This window comes from Bubalus bubalis, chromosome 1 (genome assembly GCF_019923935.1).
Source record: "Bubalus bubalis isolate 160015118507 breed Murrah chromosome 1, NDDB_SH_1, whole genome shotgun sequence".
Classification (NCBI taxonomy): Eukaryota; Metazoa; Chordata; class Mammalia; order Artiodactyla; family Bovidae; genus Bubalus; species Bubalus bubalis.
Window position 1 is genome coordinate 86,931,257 of NC_059157.1, and position 21,236 is coordinate 86,952,492.

Consider the following 21,236-nt stretch of genomic DNA (forward strand, 5'->3'; position numbering starts at 1 on the left):
AAAAGAATGAAACTAGAACACTTTCTAACACCACACACAAAAATAAACTCAAAATGGATTAAAGATCTAAACATAAGACCAGAAACTATAAAACTCCTAAAGGAGAACATAGGCAAAACACTCTCTGACATACATCACAGCAGGATCCTCTATGACCCACCTCCCAGAATATTGGAAATAAAAGCAAAAATAAACAAATGGGACCTAATTAACCTTAAAAGCTTCTGCACATCAAAGGAAACTATTAGCAAGGTGAAAAGACAGCCTTCAGAATGGGAGAAGATAATAGCAAATGAAGCAACTGACAAACAACTAATCTCGAGAATATACAAGCAACTCCTACAGCTCAACTCCAGAAAAATAAATGACCCAATCAAAAAATGGGCCAAAGAACTAAATAGACATTTCTCCAAAGAATACACCTAGATGGCTCACAAACACATGAAAAGATGCTCAACATCACTCATTATCAGAGAAATGCAAATCAAAACCACTATGAGGTCCCATTTCACACCAGTCAGAATGGCGGCGATCCAAAAGTCTACAAGTAATAAATGCTGGAGAGGGTGTGGAGAAAAGGGAACCCTCTTACACTGTTGGTGGGAATGCAAACTAGTACAGCCACTATGGAGAACAGTGTGGAGATTCCTTAAAAAACTGGAAATAGAACTGCCTTATGATCCAGCAATCCCACTGCTGGGCATACGCACTGAGGAAACCAGAAGGGAAAGAGACACGTGTACCCCAATGTTCATCGCAGCACTGTTTATAATAGCCAGGACATGGAAGCAACCTAGATGTCCATCAGCAGATGAATGGATAAGAAAGCAGTGGTACATATACACAATGGAGTATTACTCAGCCATTAAAAAGAATACATTTGAATCAGTTCTAATGGGGTGGATGAAACTGGAGCCTATTATACAGAGTGAAGTAAGCCAGAAAGAAAAACACCAATACAGTATACTAACGCATATATGTGGAATTTAGAAAGATGGTAACAATAACCCTGTGTACGAGACAGCAAAAGAGACACTGATGTATAGAACAGTCTTATGGACTCTGTGAGAGAGGGAGAGGGTGGGAAGATTTGGGAGAATGGCATTGAAACAGGTAAAATATCATGTATGAAACAAGTTGCCAGTCCAGGTTCGATGCACGATACTGGATGCTTGGGGCTGGTGCACTGGGACGACCCAGAGGGATGGAATGGGAAGGGAGGAGGGAGGAGGGTTCAGGATGGGGAGCACAGGTATACCTGTGGCGGATTCATTTTGATATTTGGCAAAACTAATACAATTATGTAAAGTTTAAAAATAAAATAAAATTTAAAAAAAAAAGAAGAAGATACACAGAAATGTTAACAGGAGCTATTTGCAGCTAAAAAAATAAAATAAAATAAAATAAAATATTTGAACCCTTACTGTAGATATAAAATTATATTTGTAAAAATTAGCAGTGCAATACTATTCAGCAGCTGAGATGAACAAACTACTAATATATACAGCAACATGGATGAATCTCAATTTTTTTTGCCACAAAAAAGAAAACATACAAAAAAGATTGAATACTATATGATTCATTTACATAAAAATATAGAAAATGCAATCTAACCTATATTGAGAGAAAGTGGATCAGTAGTTGTCTGGGACAGTTGTGGGGGAGCAAGGGATTACAAATAGTGCAAAAGGAATCTTTTGCTGGTAGTAAAAATATCCAGTATCTTAATGGTTTATCAGTGTATACTATGTCCAAACTCATCAAATTGTACAATGTGAGTTTATACAGTTAATTCTATATAAGACATACAATAATAAAGGGAAAGATTAAATTTTAATGTTTCACTATTTTAATATTATAGGGAGATCCTGAGATAAATACAATCCAAATTTTCCCCCAAATGTACTAACTTTAGTAAAACAGAGGCCTGGTGTCTACTTTATCCATCAAAGCCCTTACATTAATCATAATTGTTTAAAAATCCTGGTTTGATGATTTTAACATCCCTCTGGTATCTAGTTCTGATGCTTACTCTGTCTCATCAACTTGTGTTTTTTTGCCTTTTGGCTTGCCTTGTAATTTTTTCTTAATAGATAAACATCAAGTGTCAGATTAAAGGAACTGCTATAAGTAGGTCTTTGGTAATGTGGTGGAGAGGTGAAGGACAGGGGAAGTGTGCCTTTTTCCTGTGATTAGGTCTCAGTCTTTTAGTGAGGCTTTGCCTCTGGCCTATGAACTTCACATGTATTCTCAGCATTTTTTTTTTTTTTTTCCCTCCATTCACAGGTAGAACAGGATGACTTGAGTGGGCTGGGGTTGATTATTTCTTTTCCCCAAACCAGTTAGACTGTGATAATACATGAGCAGATTAAGCTCTGGTTATCTAGTTGCCCTTTGGGGCAAGTCTTATTAAAAACAAAGTGTTGTGGAATATTTAAAATGGTTCCTTTTCTTCTACAACTGCCTGAAGAATGAGGGAGCTTTTCTCCAGTTTTTACCGTAAGAACCTGGAGGTAAAATCCACAAAGTATGGGGGTTCTTCTATCACTAGTAGCCCTGGAGTTTTTAACTTTCCAGAGTTGTCCACGTTGGGTCTCCAGCAATTTGCCAATTACAAGGCAGGTTTCCTGCCCCAACACTGGTTTCCACAGCAGATTCTGTTCTTCTGTCTCTGCTCCAATAAGCCAGGACTTGCTGTAGTTGCCTTTCTAATTCAAAAGCAGTGGTTTGCCTTCTGAATTCATCTCTTTTATGAATCCAAGAAGAGTTGTTGATTTTTCAATCTGTTCAGATTATTACTTATTTTTAGGATAGAGTATTTCCCAGCTCCTTACATGTGGGACCAGACCCATTGTTTATTTTGATTCAGAATTAGGTCTGAACTGGAACATTGATGAATCATTTCTGCCTGATGTGTATACCTTTTTTGGGAAAATGAGACTCTTTTCAACACTGTTACTTTCTACATTGACTGAGGAATTTACGCTCATCAGAAAATCAGGAAGTAAGAAAAATAATGGCAAAGAATGATGAATTATGCTGGTGGTGGTTTGAAGGAGATAAGAGCATAAGTAACAATTTATTATGGAGATTTTATATTATCAGGGTATCAAAAACTCAGGTAATGGGGATAGAAGAATATTTAGTAGAATTATATATGATAAAATTATCTATAATCTGAAAAATTAAGCATACCCTTCTGTTGTCCAGCTCTGAGTCTAAGTAGATGATACTGGGACCCACATGGATAAAAGTGGGACAGAGACAATTCTCCTGTCGTATGTATTGCCAAAGCTCAGACTGAAGAGATTTCCTTCATTTGAAAGACAGATAACAACAAAACTGAAGCCATCATGTGACCAATTAAGAATATTTCAGAATCAAGCAAAAAAATGTTAATATAGATGATTAGGAGGAAGTTCAGACCTCTTAAAATCTTTTTGCTATAGAAATTAGAAGCATAAAAAAATGTTTATGATTTTCAAAAGTATGGCTTTGAACTCATGGGAGGGAAAACCATAAAGTGAAAAAAAATTTGGATATGTAATGAGAGGTAAATATACTAATTTAAGATATAAAAAAATGTGATAAGGAATAATGAAAGTTCACATAATAGGAAATGGAGAAATAACAAGCCAAATTAATAATGTTGCAGACACATTTTAAAAGTCAATTCAGCATTTTTAGGAATGGAAAACTTATTAAAGTGGTGAGACAAGAGTCCATGAAAAGATAGAGAGCAAGATAGCTGTATCTTAGGAATTATCCAGAAGAGGTCATTGACGACAGACGTAATCTAATCGTTGTCACAAAATGTAAAACCTGATCTACAGAATTAAAAGATCTTCTCATTTATATTCCCTGGATATAATCTGGAAACATGTTTTGGGTATATCTACCTTTTTACTTGAACACAAGGATTTTAAAACATATATCTTGAAGGTTTTGAGACAAAAATAATTGTTGACAACATTAATCAGATTATAGTCCAAATAAGCCTTCCCTGGTATCTCAGCAGTAAACAATCTGCGTACAATGCCCAAGCTGCAGATGTGGGTTCAATACCTGGGTTGAGAAGATCCCCTGGAGGAGGGCACAGCAACCCACTTCAGTATTCTTGCCTGGAGAATACAAGGACAGAGGAGCCTGGGGGCTACAGACCATAGTGTCACAAAGAGTCAGACCCTACTAAAGCAACTTAGCACAAGACTGCAGAGTCAGAATAAATCCAAGAAGGTACTCTCTACATCTGGACTTCTTTACCCTCTGCAGTCACTGCCCACTTTAAGAAATACATATACAGATGTAGTCATGTGCATGAAATTATGCTCACAGAAATTCACAGTCTTCTGGAAAAACACCCCTAGAAATTCTCAGCCTTCAAAGTTCATTAGATGTTGAGGGGGATACGCTGGACTGGTAGAAACACAAGCTGGAATCAAGATTGCCGAGAGAAATATCAATAACCTCAGATATGCAGATGACACCACCCTTATGGCAGAAAGTGAAGAGAAACTCAAAAGCCTCTTGATGAAAGTGAAAATGGAGAGTGAAAAGGTTGGCTTAAAGCTCAACATTCAGAAAACGAAGATCATGGCATCCGGTCCCACCACTTCATGGGAAATAGATGGGGAAACAGTGGAAACAGTGTCAGACTTTATGTTTCTGGGCTCCAAAATCACTACAGATGGTGACTGCAGCCATGAAATTAAAAGACGCTTACTCCTTGGAAGGAAAGTTATGACCAACCTAGATAGCATATTCAAAAGCAGAGATATTACTTTGCCAACAAAGGTTTGTCTAGTCAAGGCTATGGTTTTTCCTGTGGTCATGTATGGATGTGAGAGTTGGACTGTGAAGAAGGCTGAGCGCTGAAGAATTGATGCTTTTGAACTGTGGTGTTGGAGAAGACTCTTGAGAGTCCCTTGGACTGCAAGGAGATCCAACCAGTCCATTCTGAAGGAGATCAGCCCTGGGATTTATATGGAAGGAATGATGCTAAAGCTGAAACTCCAGTACTTTGGCCACCTCATGCGAAGAGTTTACTCATTGGAAAAGACTCTGATGCTGGGAGGGATTGGGGGCAGGAGCAGAAGGGGACGACAGAGGATGAGATGGCTGGATGGCATCACTGACTCAATGGATGTGAGTCTGAGTGAACTCCGGGAGTTGGTGATGGACAGGGAGGCCTAGCGTGCTGCGATTCATGGGGTCGCAAAGAGTTGGACACGACTGAGCGACTGATCTGATCTGATGATGACTGGACTATAGACGTGACATAAGCTGCCAAAATTTTGGAGAACTGACTTCAAAGAAATGGGAACAGACAAACCCTTGAATTAAATATTGGGTTGGCCTAAATGTTCATTTGGGCTTTTCCGTAACATTTTGACATGTTACTGAAAAACATTTTGGCCAACCTAATAGAATGCTCAAACTACTGCACAATTGCACTCATCTCACACACTAGTAAAGTAATACTCAAAATTCTCCAAGCCAGGCTTCAACAGTACATGAACCATGAACTTCCAGATGTTCAAGCTGGTTTTAGAAAAGGCAAAGGAACCAGAGATCAAATTGCCAACATCTGTTGGATCATCAAAAAAGCAAGAGAGTTCCACAAAAACATCTATTTCTGCTTTATTGACTATGCCAAAGCCTTTGACTGTGTTTCCACAACAAACTGTGGAAAATTCTCAAGGAGATGGGAATACCACACACCTGACCTGCCTCTTGAGAAATCTGTATGCAGGTCAAGAAACAACAGTTAGAACTGGACATGGAACAACAGACTGGTTCCAAATCAGGAAAGGAGTACGTCAAGGCTGTATATTGTCACCCTGCTTATTTAACTTATATGCAGAGTACATCATGAGAAATGCTGGGCTAGATGAAGCACAAGCTGGAATCAGATTGTCAGGAGAAATATCAATAACCTCAGATATGCAGAAAGCAAAGAGCTAAAGAGCCTCTTCATGAAAGCGAAAGAGGAGAATGAAAAAGTTGGCTTAAGCTCAACATTCAGAAAACAAAGATCATGGCATCCTGTCCCATCACTTCATGGCAAATAGATGGGGAAACAATGGAAACAGTGGCAGATTTTATTCTGGGGGCTCCAAAGTCACTTCAGATGGTGACTTTAGCCATGAAATTAAAAGACGCTTACTCCTTGGAAGGAAAGTTATGAGCAACCTAGACAGCATATTAAAAAGCAGAGACATTACTTTGCCAACAAAGGTCCATCTAGTCATGGTTTTTCCAGTAGTCATGTGTGGATATGAGAATTGGACTATAAAGAAAGCTGAGCACCGAAGAATTGATGCATTTGAACTGTGGTGTTAGAGAAGACTCTTGAGATTCCCTTGGACTGCAAGGAGATCTAACCTGTCCATCCTAAAGGAAATCAGTCCTGAATATTCATTGGAAGGACTGATGTTTAAGCTGAAACTCTGATACCTTGGCCACCTGATACAAAGAACTGACTCATTTGAAAAGACCCTGATGCTGGGAAAGATCAAAGGTGGGAGAAGAAGGGGACACCAGAGGATAAAATGGTTGAATGGCATCACCAAATCAATGGACATGAGTTTGAGGTACTCCGGGAGTTGGTGATGGACAAGGAGGCCTGGTTGTCTGCAGTCCATGGGGTCACAAAGAGTCGAACACGACTGAGAGACTTAACTGTACTGAACTGAAATAATATATACTTAAAGCAACTAAGGTGAAGCTGATCAGAGCACTGCATGACTAATTTCAAGATGACTATCAGAGCCTACTGTGTTGTTTCTACATGTAGCCCCCTATCTCTATGAAAGTTTTTGCCCACTGATTGTCAGTGGGGGCAGTCAGCCTTTAGACAGGAGTCTACCTTCCCGACCCACCCCCAGTTGCTGACCTCTGAAATAAAGGAAGCTTTCCTTTCCACCTCCCTGGCCTCTGTATTGGCTTTAGAGCAGCCAGCAGCCAGAAACCCACTTTCGGTAACAGCTTTTGGGCGCCCAACGTGAGGCTGTGCTCTCATGACATCTGGCTCCTCTGGGTTTTCCAGAGCCAACGGCTGGAGCAACACACCAAGATGGTTGAAATGAGCCAGCTGCTCATGGCTAGCTGGCCCCAAGAGGGGGATTTTGAGGGACACTCATATCAGCTGCAGAAACCATTTGTTTTGGGGATCCTCCCAGTTTCTCCCCCGCTCGGCACTGGCTGCTGACTTACGCTTTTCTTTGGTGAAAAAGAGACATGCATCTGGATGAACTGACAAGCTCCAAGACCCAGTAAGTCCGTCCACCAGTGTGAACCTGGGCAAATCTCTTTTGAGCACAAAGCACTATATGGGCCTTTTGCTGATTGGTTCTGTTGACTGTCTGCCATTCAGTACTGTTTGTGAATGAAAAGTGCTATTTGGGCATTTTTGCCAGTTGGAGAAGGCAGTGGCACCCCACTCCAGTACTCTTGCCTGGAAAATCCCATGGACGGAGGAGCCTGGTAGGCTGAAGTCCATGGGGTCGCTGAGAGTTGGACACGACTGAGCGATTTCACTTTCACTTTTCACTTTCATGCGTTGGAGAAGGAAATGGCAACCCACTCCAGTGTTCTTGCCTGGAGAATCCCAGGGACGGCGGAGCCTGGTGGGCTGCCGTCTATGGAGTTGCACAGAGTCTGACATGAATGAAGTGACTTAGCAGCAGCAGCAGCCAGTTGGTTCTGTTGTGCACCTGGATGTTGAGGACCCTTTGTGGAAATGTTTGTTCCAGACTCCGTTACCGGTTATTCCCTCAGCAGGTTTGCGACAGTTCTGTCTTCCGGTGCGTGAATGCATATTCCATTTATGCAATTGGTACCTTTGTTGTCTTTTGTAAAATGGGCAATTCAAGTTCAATTCATTAGGGGAAAAAACTCTATAAGATTACAATTAAAGCAAAATAAAGATGAGTTTTTAAACAATGTATGGTAATTCTATTCTTCAGACTCCAGAGGGTTAAGATGAAACTCTTAAAACTCCAAAATTGGTTCTTTATGCATATGCAGTTAAAGAAAACTAGTGTGATAAAATGTTGTTTTCAGAATTCTAACTCTGAGAGAACAAAAATACGCCTAGGAGAAAGTTTGAAGTGAGCTCTTATCATGTCCTTAAAATACAAATGCAGCCCACTTGACCTGAGACTTCAGTTTTGGGTTAATTAGAAGAACTTCAAAAGATGTTTGGGTTCATTAAACATGCATCTTCTATCACATTAAAGAGAAATTATACTATGAAAAAAGTATGTTTTTAGAGGTTATAGAACACATTCTAAAGTTTGCCAATCAGAAAATGTTGGTGTAGCAGTTCAATTACTTCTTTCTTGGTTTTGTTAGGGTCATTTAAGTTAAAATTTGTAATATGTGATTAAAGCTACTAAAATGATAAGGAAACCATTTTAGTGTGTAAAGCAGGTAGGATATGTATTACTGGTGAAAGAAGGTATAAATATGGAAATATTTTTGTTGAGGAAAAAAAGCAAAATAATTTTGTCCTAAATCTGCTTGCTTATGTAGGGGGAAAAATAAGGGATAAATTAATATGGACCCAGGTTGTGATAAAAGATTTATGAAAAATGACTTTGGAAAAAAAATATGTGTTGTCAGGATTAAGATTAGATTTAAGTAAATGAACTTTGTTGTTAATAGCAAGCTGATACAAGATTGGAATTTGGTTTTCTTTCTTCCTGTTAAGAAAACAAAATTTTCCTGGAATATTGAGCTGCTTTTGATAACAGATTGTAAGTTTCTTCCTCTAACTAACTTTCAGTGTTCCAGAGGGCCTCTAGGCATCTTAGAAAAAATATTTAAGTAGCTAGAATTATTTGGTATGTTAAATTATATGAAAAAATTGGTAACTTTTGGATCACACTGATCAACTGAGTAAGAAATTTTAAAATTCTAACAGAGCTATTGTTTTACTTCAAACAATATTTTTGACCCCAGTGTTCTGATGGAAAAGAAATCATCTAATGAAATTATCACAGAGTCTGATGTGTATCACCGCTGGCTCTAAGTTTACTGCTGAAAGCACATGTGCAATGCTTATGTGGCAATTGGGTATAAGTGATAAAATATATAGCCTTTAAAATATTTCCCTGTCAGCATACCTCTGTACTTGTTTGTTTTGTCTGATCAGTTTCCCCCAAAATGTTGATAACTAGACCAATATATATACAAAAAGTTGGCCTAGCACCGATGGATGTGAATGGATGCAGAGCAGGCAACTGAGCCATTCTGGCAATGCTGGGAAAATATACTGATTATCAGTGCTGTCTATGAAAACATTTATGATTAAAAGGGGAAAGCGATGGAAGAAATGTTCACTTATTGGGGTGTGGGGAAGTCATTCTGGCTTAAACCTGATTTAATTTGAATTTTGAAAGTGGAAGTATTAGTCATTCAGTCATGTCCAACTCTCTGTAATGCCATGGAGGCATTATACTGGAGTGGGTTGCCATTCCCTTCTCCAGGGGATCTTCCTGACCCAAGCATTGAACCCAGGTCTCCTGAACTGCTGACAGATTCTTTACCACTGAGCGACCAGGGAAGCCCAGTTTGAAATTTAGACTAACCAAAATAGCTTGTTTGTGGCCTGTTAAACATACATTGCACACTGCTTTAACCATTAAGAAAAAAAATTACATTTAGAGAATATATATTTTGATTATTATCCTCATTGTAATATGTCCACTAATTTTCAAATGTTTGTTCAGGTACTATAGCAAAATAACCAAAGAGAAAGGTAATATAAAATATATTGTTCTAATATAAAATCTTGATGCTAAGCTTGGAACTTGAATTTATTTCCAACTCCATGTCCATTCCAAAACCTATGCAGGACTATACTCCTCTTTATCAAGAAGTCACCAGAGAGGCCATCACCCCATTCCTTCAAAGAGTTGAGAAAAATTGGAACAGAAATATAGCTATAACCAAGTTCCTCTGCCAAGTTTATGATTAAATTTTCTTTCTAGAACTTGATCCCCTTCCTTGTTCTGTACCTGTCTCTCTTCAAGATTGAGGAGTAGTAAAGAAAAGTGAAAATTGAAATAGAGCAGGGCCCTGTGGTCCTCCCTTCTCCTATGTCCTCAGTGTACCTTTTGGCTGTAGGAAAACTTTAATCAAACAATAATTTAATTAAAGGAGTGAGAAAATGCAGAAACAAAGGAAAATGCTCAAATGAGACCAAATAATAATATTTAGTAGTTTAGTCATTAAACAAAAGTCAGGGGCCTTAAGTTCCTCCTCAGGGGCTATAGATAATATTCTGAATGGTATCCATTGAGCTGCCTTTTATAGATACTTCGGGGTTTCCCTGATGGCTCCACAGGTAAAGAATCCATAGGACATGACTGAGTGACTAAACTTCACAGCAGAATTTAAATTAAAGAAACTTTAGTAGGGTCCGATCTGTGGTTTGTTTTTTGTTGATCTTTTCACCATTTGGGCCCCAAAAGACTACTTAGCATGTGGCCTAAACTTCAGAAGCATTTATGAAGATAGTCTGTTTTCATTCAGATAAAGAGAACTAACTCACTCATTGTTTTATTGTGGGTTTTGTTTTTTTGTTTTTTTTTTCTGTAGACTCTTGGCTGTATATTAGGACAAAAATAATATGTATTTACAAATAAATCAGAATTTGATTTTATATAATGTAAATGTCTAGAATGCTAACTATTTAGAAATATTTATATTAGATGAATTAGTATATGGATGATGAGCATGTTTTAAATGGAAGTCTGATAAGCATATCAGCAAAAGATTTAAATTACAGTAACCGATTGTGACATCCTTAGTAAATGCCAAGAAACATAGCTTTTACAGCAAGTTCATGGAAATACTCCGATTAAATATTCATGAATTCTCTACTAAAAGAAAAGTCTCTTATGGTCTTGTTTGACAGAGAATGACCTTTGCTTCAATGAGTTCCCATCTTTGCTGTAACTTAGTGTTCAGATATCCTGCTTAGATGAATAAAACATAGATAGCATTTTGTTCTTTGTATTTAGTATATGTGATAATTAACAGAAAGGAAGACTTTGAAGCTTTAAAATGAAGTAAATGGGTTAAAAAAAGGCATTAAGAAATCTTTGAATATCAATTTCTCAGCAGGAAATTTGTCAAAGCAATTAGGATCCACCCTGACTTGGGCAAACACAGTAGTGTTCAATTGATGTGCTCCTTCACGTAACTAAAGCATTTTTAACTTTAGGATCTGTGCTAGTCAAACAATCTGTCACCTGATGGTTCATATACATAGGAGTCAATGGCTTTGTTCTGTAAAAAAGAACTTTGTGATAATAATGTCAGATATACTATAGTTTTTAATATGAAAACAAAACAAGAAAGCATAAATTGGATAACTTTCAACCAGATATACTATAGATTCAATATACATTCAATTTTGGTATTTGTGCTTCTCTTTTTAGTTTTTATAGTCCTTTAGAAGGAAGGTGCTATTATTTCCTACTGAGATATACTCAGAAAACAGTAGCAGTTAAGGTAGACAGGAAGTCATGTCCTGAAGATCTGAAAATTTGCTAAAACAACCATCCATTCCACCACACCCTCTGAGCAAATAAGGTATCACCTGATCCAAAAGAAAGTACTACATTAATTTTTGTGGCCATAGAACACCAACGATGTATTTAATCAGTGATTTACTTAATGGCCTGACCCAGAGGCAGGAGTTTATTCTATGGTGTTGAAAGATTATTTAGGACTTCAATGGGTAGATATATAAGGAATAAGGTATGGACTCATTAATATTTTTATAATGATATCTTTATGGAAAGACATGTGACACTTGATTCTAATGGAAACATTGATATCACGTGTCCCCAAAGAAGGAGTATTTGTGCCTTTGTTGTGAGAATTATATCTGTTTCCTGCCAAAGCTCTCTGACATATACTAGACACATCCATAAACATTACAAAAAGGGCATTACTCTTATTTGGTTAACTTAAACTTGCAGAATTAAAACAAAAGGCCAAGTTCACTTATTGAAATTTTTCATTGAAAATGCATGCCCTGAAAATTAGATTCTACCATTTTGGCTAGAATGCAGTACCAGTGGGTGACATGAGATTTTTAAATGTTCCCTGGCATGCAATTAACAGGACCTAGAAAATTCCAATAAAGTATATATGTTTGAATAAATGTTTCAATTTCCTGGACTTAGTTCTATATCAGCAGTCCCCAAAGTATTTCTACAGAGGATTACTCCTGTGACATACTTTTAAAAAAGTGTTTCCTTGGTCAGTTGAGTTAAGGAAATGTGCATGCTATATGATATTCTTTGCTACTTACAAAGCAGAATAATAACACATTCTAAGCTTTGATTTTTTTTAATTTTATTTTATTTTTTAACTTTACAATATTGTATTGGTTTTAATACCTTTAATAAGAAAACTTATTTGGCTTTTTTTCCCATCTAGTGTTCCCAAAATAGTACTTAACTACACAAATCTTTTCCTGTGCATTATTTATTGAAATCCTAAACATGTAATTTTCTGGAAAATTACTCCCAATGTGGCATTTACCAAAGATATTCAAATTTAATAAATATCCTTTGGGAACTACTTGCCACAAGTCTTTCATATATGAAGAAACATTTTATTTTCTGCATGACTTTTTAGCATGTGGCATATGAAAGGTTTTCCTGAATTTGTGATGTTGACTGTTGCAAAATCTTATAAGATTTATTAATGAAATGGCTCTTTTATGATAATAACAGTGTTTGTTCAATGTTCTCTTGTTCACGATAGTAGCAATAGCCAGTAATCTTGCGTGTTTGCAGTGTGTCAGGAGTTATTTTAAATGCTTTTAAATGAAACTATATACTTAATCCTCACAATAACCTTCAGTAGTGGATATTATTATTTCTTCTTTTTAGAAGAAAAAAAAGAAAACAGAGAGGTTAAATAAATTGCTCACATTCACATGACCAGTAACAGAGCTGGGATTCAAAACCAAGGAGCCTAACTCCAAAGTCCACGTGCATAATCCCAGCACTACATTGACACCTATCAGGAGAGCCCCTGCTGGGACTCTCCTGATCCTCCCTCCATCCTCACTCATTTGTGGCTGTAGGTTCCTAGTGGCTGCCAGGGTATCTCAGTGAAAAGGAAACCCAGTCTTGTTCCAGAAACTTAAGACATTTGACAGTCTTTCTGAGTTTTTTATGCCAGAAATATGTCAGTAGTCAATACAAACTCTTGAGCTAGGGTCAACATAATAAAGTTTCCAAAGGTTAGACTAATATTATTTCCAAAAGTAGTTTTCTAGACATTCTGATATTTTATGAACATAGTGCCAGTAAAAGTTTTCCATTTTACATAATATGAAATAAGAAAAATATAATGTCATCACCTCTTTTTTGATATTTACAGTAACTTTAATCTAGCATTGCCCAAAGATATAATTAGAATTTGAAGATATTATATCTCCTTCATGAAACACCTATCAGCATCTTAAAGACCAGAGTCACAACCTCCTTAGTTTGGTAAATAGTGATTTATGACCAGTGAGGTGCTGGTATTTAAAACTGGGTCTCCAGGGCAAAAATGAAAGGAAGTTTGATTTGCAGAAGTGAAAAGATAGGCACAATAGGTTCTGAAAAGCTAACAAAGTCTGACTTTAGTACATCATTTGTTTCTTAATCTTGTCAAAATCGAGCATTACCTCTTACATTATCATAAAAATTGGCATCTCTTTACTTGGAGGCCATTATTTAAAAGGTCAAGAGGGATTATTTAAGGGTTATATTCAAGTGTCTTTTCTTATTACTTTATGTGGACAGTTTACATAAGTGCTTGAAAAGTCACATTTGGACTAAGTCACTATCAATATGGTTGTAATACTGTAGACTTTCTTCCAGAATTCCAACATTAGATGCATATCAAGATAGCCTTTATCCTAATAATTCTATCTCTAGATACTTAAATGTACTCCCATCACAAAAAGGCATATGCAAGAGTCTATAAAAAGGACAGTAAGTACACACCTAAGTGGGAACAAAATCCCCAAAGGGAACACCATAAGGAAAGAAAAGAGGAACGCCATTTAGACCAGGTGTATTTCAAAGGTTCACTATCTACAGATTTTTACTCCCTAGATTTCTGTGCCCTAATGAAGTTCCCTCTAATTCTTTAAAAATACCACCTTATCGCAAAATGGCACATTGATATGTATAAGAAGTTCAAAAATACGCTCATGAAAACATCTAAGACAACAATACCACCCACAATTATACTACTATTAATAGCATTGAACCCATCCTCATTGCACTGAAGCTGTCAGGGAAGAAAAAGAAAATTGCCTACCTTCTTTTTATATTGTTCTTAGACTTGTGAATTAAATTGACAAAAGAGAGATTATCAACAGAAAAGATGGATTTTTATTCCTGTATATACATAGTTCATAGAAAAATATGACTCAAGGAGACATTTAGAACTGGGGACTTATATCTTGACAGGGGAAGGGGAGGGGAATAAAGAGCACTTATGGGAACACAAATGACATTTAGAAAAGATAAATGGACCCTTACAGAAATAGATGGCAGATATATAGTTTTGTGACAGTATCTGTTTAGATGATTTCTTAGGGTGCTAACTTCTTTCTGGTGATAGGCAAGAGTCCTCCCTGGTTGCAGAACTCCTGAGGGAGGGGATTTATGACAGTTGAATTCTTCCAGGAGGCTTTGACTTTAAACAGATAAGTAGAGTTTAGAAGTTTAAAAAAAGAAACATCATAGTGTATATTCTCAAATGGACAAGATATATAAAGTGTAGAGAGCAGTGCTAGGGCTAAGTCACTTCAGTCGTGTCTGACTCTTTGCGACCCTATGGACCATAGACTGCCAGGCTCCTCTGCCTGAGGAATTCTTCAGGCAAGAATATTGGAGTGGTTAGCATTTTCTCCTCCATAAGATCTTCCCAACCCAGGAACTGAACCTGTGTCTCTGGCATCTCCTGATTGGCAGGCGGGTTATTTACTACTAGCGCCACCTAGCAGAACAGTTCAAAATGTGGGAAGATATAATTGAGATTAGGAAATTGATCTGAGCAAATTATACTCAGGTTTTTCTGAAGCATAGCTGCATGCAAGGAAACATTTCTGTGGGTATCTGGGAAACAAATCTCCAGCAAGCAGAGGTCATTTCTCAGTGGATTTATGACTCATTTCTCACTGGGTTTATTATATGGGCTGATTTTTAGCCTGCTAGACCACTTCTCTTTGAAAACAGATTTGGCTTCCTTAAGAACCAGGCAAATTTAGGCAACTAACAGCTACAAAGATGTGACAAAGATGGCCACAATAAAAGACAGAAATGGTATGGACCTAACAGAAGCAGGAGAAATTAAGAAGAGGTGGCAGGAATACACAGAAGAACTATACAAAAAAGATCTGCATGACGCAGATAATCACAATGGTGTGATCACTCACCTAGAGCCAAACACCCTAGAATGTGAAGTCAAGTGGGCTGTAGGAAGCATCACTACGAACAAATCTAGTGGAGGTGATGGAATTCCAGTTAAGCTATTTCAAATCCTAAAAGATGATGCTGTGAAAGTGCTGCACTCAACATGCCAGTAAATCTGGAAAACTCAGCAGTGGCCAAAGGACTAGAAAAGGTCACTGCAGTCCCAAAGAAAGGCAATGCCAAAGAATGCTCAAACTACTGCACAATTGCACTCATCTCACACGCTAACAAAGTAATGCTCAAAATTCTCCAAGCCAGGCTTCAATGGTACCTGAACTCTGAACTTCCAGATGTTCAAGCTGGATTTAGAAAAGGCAGAGGAACCAGATGCCAAATTGCCAACATCCATTTGGTCATTGAAAAAGCAAGAGAGTTCCAGAAAAACATCTATTTCTGCTTTATTGACTATGCCAAAGCCTTTGACTGTGTGGATCACAACAAACTGCAGAAAATTCTGAAAGAGATGGGAATACCAGACCACCTGACCTGCCTCTTGAGAAATCTGTATGCAGGTCAGGAAGCAATAGTTAGAGCTGGACATGGAACAACAGACTGGTTGCAAATTGGGAAAGGAGTACGTCAATGCTATATTTTGTTACCCTGTTTATTTGACTTATATGCAGATTACATCATGTGAAATGCCAGGCTGGATGAAGCTCAAGCTGGAATCAAGATTGCAGGGAGAAATATCAATAACTTCAGATATGCAGATAACACCACACTTATGGCAGAAAGCAAAGAAGAACTAAAGAGCCTCTTGATGAAAGTGAAAGAGGAGAGTGGAAAAGTGGCTTAGAACTCAATATTCAGAAAACTAAGGTCATGGCATCCGGTCCCATCACTTCATGGCAAATAGATGGGGAAACAGTGGAAACAGTGTCAGACTTTATTTTTCTGGGCTCCAAAATCACTGCAGATGGTGACTTCAGCCATGAAATTAAAAGACGCTTACTCCTTGAAAGAAAAGTTATGACCAACCTAGACAGCATATTCAAAAGCAGAGACACTACTTTGCCAACAAAGGTCCGTCTAGTCAAGGCTATGGTTTTTCCAGTAGTCATGTATGGATGTGAGAGTTGGACTGTGAAGAAAGCTGAGCGCCGAAGAATTGATGCTTTTGAACTGTGGTGTTGGAGAAGACTCTTGTGAGTCCCTTGGACTGCAAGGAGATCCAACCAGTCCACTCTGAAGGAGATCAGCCCTGGGATTTCTTTGGAAGGAATGATGCTAAAGCTGAAACTCCAGTACTTTGGCCACCTCAGGCAAAGAGTTGACTCATTGGAAAAGATTCTGATGCTGGGAGGGGTTGGGGATAGGAGGAGAAGGGGACAACAGAGGATTAGATAGCTGCATGGCATCACCAACTCGATGGACATGAGTTTGAGTGAACTCTGGGAGTTGGTGATGGACAGGGAGGCCTGGCGTGCTGCAATTCATGGGGTTGCAAAGAGTCGGACATGACTGAGCGACTGAACTGAACTGAATTGAACTGAACTGAAAATCACTACAGACGGTGACTGCAGCATTGAAATTAAAAGATGCTTGCTCCTTGGAAGAAAAGGTATGACCAACCTAGAGAGCATATTAAAAAGCAGAGACATTACTTTGCCAACAAAGGTCCATCTAGTCAAAGCTTTGGTTTTTTCAGTAGTCATGTTTGGATGTGAGAGTTGGACTATAAAGAAAACTGACCACCAAAGAATTGATGCTTTTGAACTGTGATGTTGGAGAATACTCTTGAGAATCACTTAGACAGCAAGGAGATACAACCAGTCCATCCTAAAGGAAATCAGTACTGAATATTCATTGGAAGGACTGAGGCTGAAGCTGAAAGTCCAGTACTTTGGCCACCTGATGTGAAAAACTGACTCAATTTGAAAACACCCTGATGCTGGGAAAGATTGAAGGTGGGAGAAGAAGGGGACAACAGAGGATGTGATCTCTAGATGGTATCACTGATTCAGTGGACATGAATTTGAGTATGCTCTGGGAGTTGATGATGGGCAGGGAAGCCTGGCGTGCTGCAGTGCCTGGGATCGCAAAGAGTCGCACACATTTGAGTGACTGAACTGAACTGAGCTGAACAGCTACAAATACAAATCAAAAACATACATATCAAATTAATAGATATGTAGTTTAAAAAATTCCCATTATTGAAATTTGTCTTTTTTTAATTTTATTTTTTAATTGGAGTATAACTGCTTTACAATGTTGTGTTAGTTTCTGCTGTATAACTATGTGAATCAGCTATAATTATACATATATTCCCTCCTTCTAGAGCCTGCCACACACTCCTTCCCCTACTCAACCCCTCTAGGTCATCGCAGAGCACTGAGCTGAGCTCCCTGTGCTAGACAGGAGGCTCCCACTAGCTGTAAGTTTTACACAGTGTAGTATATATATGTCAGTGCTACTCTCTCAATTCATCCCACCCGTTCTTTCCTTCCTGTGCCCACAAATCTGTTCTCTACATCTGTGTCTTTATTCCTGCCGTGCACATAGGTTCATCAGTAGGATTTTTCTCAATTCCATATATACACATTAATATGCAATATTTGGTTTTTATCCTTCTGGCTTACTTTTCTATATGACTGTCTTAAGTTCAACTATATAATTACAAATGACCCATTTTTTTTTTCCTTTTAGGAATATTCCAAAAATATGAGTAATATTCCAAAAATATGGAACACTTCATGAATTTTCCTTTACCCTTGCACAGGGACATGCTCGTCTTCTCTGTATCCTTCCAGTTTTAGTATGTGTGCTGCCGGAGCAAGCACAAAATTGATCTCTTACATCAAAGTCAGAAAACCATGAAAACAATTATAGTAAATGACATAATTCTAAAACTATTAAGGACAGAAGTACATAGATTCAAGGTAACACTCAAAACACTTAAATATTTTACAGCTTAGGCATTATCCAGATTGAAGAGTGCTGGCTGTAAACCATTGTGATGGCCCTGATATTGTGTACCAACTAAAATACCACCATTACAGATCTATTTCCTTGTTTTCCTGTCACTTTACTTAAAATAATCTAATACAACTTGAATATTCAGAAATTATGTGTTGCTAAATTCCAATTTTAGTTTTTAAAATTAATATTACATTTTATGCATTTTCATGTATATTGTATGATTAATTATGTTACTATTAAGAAAACAAATACTACTTGGTTGCATGAACTCACCATGCAAATGTGTAGACTAAAAATTTTTTTTTTATCTACATATTGTTTCCCTTAGAAATAGTATTTAGGGAAAAAAACACAATTATTTAACATATCATGTTGCATTTTAAAGAAATATAAAAGTGTGACTAAGATTTACATTATTGATAATGAATTATACTACTTAGATAATTTTTAGCTTTAACAACCTTTGAAATCCTATTAAATTCTTTAATAAATTTGGAGCAATGCCATTTGGCTTGTTAACAAACTAGTCACAAATGTCAGTGACTATAAATAAAATAAAAGTGTAACATATGCAGTAAATACTTTTGAAGTTACTATGAGAACATGAAGTAGAAATTATGAGCTAGCAGCCAATAGGAGAAAACACAAGCTTTTTTCTACATGCAGTCATGATTTGTAAACAACAATTAGTAACTATAGAAAATGAGAGCAAAACACAGAGCTCAACCAGGTGTTATTTTATGCAAGTGATTTACTCTGCTATTTGATCAATGATACGAACAAAATCACCCATATCCTCAGGAAGCCATGAATGTTTCAAGGCAGCTGTGATAGCACCTGGATACTTGTCCTACGCAAAGACTATCTCCATCAAGGAAGAATCAAGATTTATTCCTCTTGGCTTGAACCAGAAACAAGGCCAATAAATCTGTTGTTGCATTGCATTATTTCTTTAATGAGAGAACAAAGGCAGTTTTACAGTCCTATTTATGGTGAATTGTCAGGAATACACTTGCATCTTCTTGAATCTGTGTGACAGGATCATCCAACATTCCCCCAAGTGGGCAGCAGCATGAGTGCTTTCTTCTGCCTTTCCATACTCTCTATAAAAGCACGCACACACACACACACACACACACACATACATGATCACACTCATGCACACTCATATGTATACACACACACATTCACATACTCTCACACACTCATACACACATGTGCGCGCACACAACTCATACAGATTTACATGTACACACACACATGCACACTGTTCAGTTCAGTTCAGTCGCTCAGTCGTGTCCGACTCTTTGCAACCCCATGAATTGCAGCACGCCAGGCCTCCCTGTCCATCACCAACTCCCGGAGTTCACTCAAACTCACGTCTATCGAGTCGGTGATGCCATCCAGTCATCTCATCCTCTGTGGTCCCCTTCTCCTCCTGCCCCCAATCCCTCCCAGCATCAGAGTCTTTTCCAATGAGTCAACTCTTCACATGTGGTGGCCAAAGTACTGGAGTTTCAGCTTTAGCATCATTCCTTCCAAAGAAATCCCAGGGCTGATCTCCTTCAGAGTGGACTGGTTGGATCTCCTTGCAGTCCAAGGGACTTTCAAGAGTCTTCTCCAACACCACAGTTCAAAAGCATCAATTCTTCAGCACTCAGCTTTCTTCACAGTCCAACTCTCACATCCATACATGACCACAGGAAATACTATAGCCTTGACTAGACGGATGTATGTTGGCAAAGTAGTGTCTCTGCTTTTGAATATGCTATCTAGGTTGGTCATAGTTTTTCTTCCAAGGAGTAAGCATCTTTTAATTTCATGGCTGAGTCACCATCTGCAGTGATTTTGGAGCCCCAATAAATAAAGTCTGACACTGTTTCCACTCATTCCCCATCCATTTCCCATGAAGGGATGGGACCAGATGCCATGATCTTCGTTTTCTGAATGTTGAGCTTTAAGCCAACTTTGGTAAGGAAGAAATTTTCTTCTCCCTTCTAGGTTCTTCTGGCTGATCTAAAAATAAAATTGACCTGAGACAGACTGACAAGAAAAACCAAATAAAAGTTTGATAAAATGTCTTAATGAGAGAGGGGTTTCTCTGGTGGTTCAGTAATAAAGAATCTGCCTGTAATGCAGGAGACCCAGGTTCAATCCCTGGGTCAGGAAGATCCCATGGACTAGGAAATACTCCAGTATTCTTGCCTGGAGAATCCCATGGACAGAGGAAAAACCCAGGAAATCTGAGTAAGTCCTCCCAAAAATGATTGAAACCTTCACCTTAAACACCATTGTCAGCTAAATATTCATACAAAAGAGTATGCTGGAGTAGTGATTTGGGATTCCAAAAGGAAAAAAGGCAATTCTCAGGAAAGCATTTATTTGTTGTGCCATACAGAGACAGTGGGGCACAAAGAGGTTCTTGACAAGCCTGATAAGTTTGTCCCACCACGTCTAGTCCACATTCTTTTCAGGTATCTCTGGTGATATCTGTATTCAAGGAACAGAACCTTTACATAAATTCTTTAGACAGCTAAGAGGGACATGAAAAGAAAGGCTTCCTGAGTCTTCTGTTTCTTAAAAATAATCAGCCTCTTCCACTAAGCATGAAGTCCTCCAGATCTATGCATGTTGCTGGCTCAGTAATGATTCACTGTTCATATATGGATAAAGAAGATGTGAGATTATATATATGTCTCACATCTTTATCCATTCGTCTGGTGATGGACATTGGGTGATTTCCATAATTTGGGTTGTTTTCTTTATTGTAAATAATGCTGCTATAAAGGTTGTGTTTGTGTATTTTCAACT

The 21,236-nt window shown here is 38.0% G+C and overlaps 1 protein-coding gene and 1 non-coding gene across 2 annotated transcripts in view; one reads left to right on the forward strand and one right to left on the reverse strand.

The window, feature by feature from the left end:
- EPHA6 (EPH receptor A6) overlaps nt 1-21,236 on the forward strand; it is a 1,039,321-nt gene that overhangs the window by 603,382 nt on the left and 414,703 nt on the right. The gene's annotated exons all lie outside the window — the stretch shown is intronic.
- On the reverse strand, nt 18,182-18,286 carry LOC112587392. Its single transcript, XR_006639617.1, has one exon. It is a non-coding gene; the product is annotated as a U6 spliceosomal RNA (small nuclear RNA).